The following is a 3,914-nucleotide window of genomic DNA, read 5'->3' as shown; positions in this document are numbered from 1 at the left end:
TCTTTGAGTCACCATTCGTGACTCAGATAGCAGAGGAGGTATCAATGGTACGCAAAGCATTCTCCGTAACATACCGCAGGGTAGCATGCGAAGTATGCCAAGTGTCTCTCCTTATAGTCGTCAGGCGTATCTTCTACGGTTTCGCGTCAGATATTTCCCATTCCCAGAAGAACGCTAAAGATTAGATGGGTAAATCACATAACTAATGAGGAGGTATTGAATAGAATTGGGGAGGAGAGGAGTTTGTGGCACAACTTGACAAGAAGAAGAGACCGGTTGATAGGACATGTTCTGAGGCATCAGTGGATCACAAATTTAGCATTGGAGGGCAGCGTGGAGGGTAAAAATCGTAGAGGGAGAACAAGAGATGAATACACTAAGCAGATTCAGAAGGATGTAGGCTGCAGTAAGTAGTGGGGGACCAAGAAGCTTGCACAGGATAGAGTAGCATGGAGAGCTGCATCAAACCAGTCTCAGGACTGAAGACCACAACAACAACAACATTTCTCATTTCGCTTTTGCACCGCCTAACTGTGTTCGACCCAAACAGTTATTGCTTGTCACGTCTTTCATGCGACGCCCAGTGTTAGAAGAACGCGTCCGATTGTTTCCCTTTACAAAGAAAGCTACTTTTAAATTGGAATTTCACGTGCTCATTCGACAAAACGGTCCCAAGTTAGTGTAGTGTGTTATTCGTCTTATCAATACTTTTAAAAGGGACAATAAAACACGAAGAATAGACCGCAATGCAGCAGTGACTCAGTCGCACTGGATGCTTTGCGGTAGCAGTCAGCACGGGCCAGGGCAGTGCTGGCGCTGCTAGAATACTGTTACTCTTCGTGTTTTGTTGTCCTTGTTAATACACGTCGATAAAACGGACTAGACTAATCTGGAACCGCTCTATGGAATTGGCACGTAAAAGTACGCTCTAAAAATTATTGTCTTTGCGACAGGAAACGAACCGATGTTTTCAGTCGACCCTGGGATGAGTACTGTTTGTTTCGGCTGATCCAGCTACATAGTGCAAAAACGAAATAGCAAATGTCTGTTGAAAGACCAGAGAAAATGCGCCTAGCGACTTTTAGGAGAGACACCCTTTCTACGTTGATGGAGATGACGAGGACGAAAATCAGCCGTTTCTTTATCAAATGACCCTTTCTAGCACTTCCCTTAAGCGACTGAGGGAAACGAGGAAAATCTTCTAAAATTGAATGGCCATGCGAGGACTTGAACCTTCATTCGCCCGAATGCGAATCCACTATCTTACCAGTGGTGTCAGGTTATCCATATGAGGATATTCTCGAAGTTTCCATTATGCCCCGCCGTTCTGAACTAGATCGGCCAATGGGGCCGACCGACCGCCATGTCATCCTCGGCCAATGTAGTCTTTTCTATTCATCATTGAAGGACGTGGGGCCAGCACGTCGCTCTCCCAACCGCTGTCGGCTTTGCCGACCTTAGAGCCGCCACTTCTCGTGCAATGGGAACCGACCGACCGCCATGCCATCCTCGGCCAATGTAGTCTTTTCCATTCATCATCGAAGGACGTGGGGCCAGCACGTCGCTCTCCCAACCGCTGTCGGCTTTGCCTACCTTAGAGCCGCCACTTCTCGTTCAATTATATGAATGCTGCCTAGCTCGCCAGTGCGGATGCAGAGATACGCCCAACCGCCTGTGGGAATCTCAGAGTAGCGAACAGGAGTATAATGGACAGGGGCTGCGGATAGGTGGTGCTCGGTGGGAATGTGGATCGGCAGTGAAGGGCGCCGAGATAGTCCGCCCAGCTGCGATAACGCTATGTCCTGGATGGCACAGTGGTTAACGCACCTGCCTAGTAAGCAGGAGATCCCTGGTTCGAATCCCGGTCCGGTACACATTTTCAGTCGTCGCCGCTGATTCCGCGTAATGTCCTGCTTCAGCTGACAGCAGTGATTCCCTTCAATTTATATATAACTTATTCGAGTAGCTCCTTATTTGTCATCACGAGGATGAGTGCACTCCATTCCACCACTCCCATCAAGAAAAAATCCCTGACAGTACCGGGAATTGAACCCAGATCCTCCGCATGGCAGTCAGTCAATCTGACCACTAAGCGACGAATGCGGACCCGTTTCCATTATGATGATGTGCTTCTTTCTTCGTCGTTAATTCATTTCCTTCTCCTTCAGGCCCACGGTTGCGCTGGCAGCTGTACAGTGTCGACGTTGAGCCGGTATGATTCGTAAAATAAACCCGTGTAGAATGTTAAGAAATTAAAAGTAAGGATCATGTCGTTGTTTTAAAATTATGAAGTTGATGGTTGCTCTCTGAAAATTTTGAGTTAAATGCCGTTGTGATTTCAAATACAGAAAATGACCATTGTGTTAAAGAAAAATCGGAGCACTTTACTGTACTAATTTACGCAAAGGAAGCAGTTAGTGAGTTGGCAGTATTCTGCGAAGGATTTGGGGTGGAAGATCTGAGGAGGAAGACTTAAACCAGACATTTGGACGGAGAGGGAGAAGGGTGGGGGTGATGAACGAGGAGCGATGACATGACGAGGAAGAGAAGTGTTCCAATAAAGCTGGAAGGATGGGTAGATCTCTAGCCGGATTTCACACTCAGGTACGGGGAGGATGTTAAAGTTTCGTTTCGGACAGGATGTGAAGAGAATGTAGTGGATGTTGTAACATCCACGAGATAAATTTTAGCTACAGTGCGACGATAGGAAATTATGCCTCTAACAGTTATAAACATTATCCATCCGACATATGAAAAAATAGTGAAATAAAACGATGATAAATATCAATTATTTATATAATATTTTATGATGTAATTGGACATATCTATGTGTATCATACAAAGACAATGATAATTGTAAATTCCTTTTATGATCTGCGTTTGTCTTCCTTTGTTTTACCTTTTGTTGGTTGGCTTTGTAGGTTGCGGAAGGAAGACGCATATCAAACTTAGGTCTGTTAAGAAATTATAATTATTTGTTAATTATTACTTGAGAATAGAGTTCATTATTATAATAAATATGAGTGAATAATTATTTGTACCTTTAATTCCTCTCTCAATAAGCATTATCTGTGTTAACTATTTCTTTCCGCTGCAAGGAGCGCAGCCATTGGTGACAGCGATTTGTATCGTGTTTTTATCTGTGTTTCTTACGAAAGTACCAAAGGTTTGCTTGATGAAAATTAGTCTAAATAGTGCACAATATGAAAGTAAAGTTTAATAAGCATTTCAAATACTTATCCTGTTAAAAGGAAATTTGCTCTAACAATAGAAGTCTCTATCAATTGTCTGCCGCCATCTTAACAATTATCTCAGCGGCAAATTCAAAATACGCAACTCTGCATACATAAATGCCGAAGGTAATAAAAATGTGTAAAAAATAAATGTGCACCGGTGGTCCCGAACTCATTTTAATGAACATAATTCGACTCAGATTGGTTCTTTAAAAACAGTGCTCGTAGCACGATCCATATAAGAAACTTTTCTTGCTGATGTATGGAGCCGAAATTAATGACGCACGAATGTGCGAAGAATATTGTTTCAGGTAACATACGTCAGTGTTGTGCGCGGCTGATATTCAGTGATTTTAGTGATAATTTTGCTGAAGGTAACCGCTTCCATCATAATCAATAGTTGTATAGAATCTGTTGTATGAACTGTAATTTAGTGACACTACACAACCTAAAGACAACACTTTAACACAACGTTCACTTGGAGTTCTTTAGCAACTTGACCAAATCTTTAGCCGGGAGAAAAAAATTATTTAGTAATTACTCACTATAATGAAATAAGATTATCATTTTCATTTGCAAATTAGTTAAATACCAAACCACTGAATAACACAGCGAATACCTCAATGTGTTGGAAAAAATGTGACGAGTACGAGGGTTGATAATCACTTATGAAACGATGGG

General features: G+C 42.6%; 1 non-coding gene across 1 annotated transcript; it reads left to right on the top strand.

Annotated features, from left to right (window-relative positions):
• Positions 1-1,799: 1,799 nt before the first annotated feature.
• On the top strand, positions 1,800-1,874 carry Trnat-agu (transfer RNA threonine (anticodon AGU)). The gene has a single exon. It is a non-coding gene; the product is annotated as a tRNA-Thr (tRNA).
• Positions 1,875-3,914: the final 2,040 nt, after the last annotated feature.

This window comes from Schistocerca serialis, chromosome 7 (assembly GCF_023864345.2).
Source record: "Schistocerca serialis cubense isolate TAMUIC-IGC-003099 chromosome 7, iqSchSeri2.2, whole genome shotgun sequence".
Classification (NCBI taxonomy): domain Eukaryota; kingdom Metazoa; phylum Arthropoda; class Insecta; order Orthoptera; family Acrididae; genus Schistocerca; species Schistocerca serialis.
The sequence above is the reverse complement of the archived record's forward strand: the minus strand, read 5'-3'. Positions and strand labels throughout refer to the sequence as shown.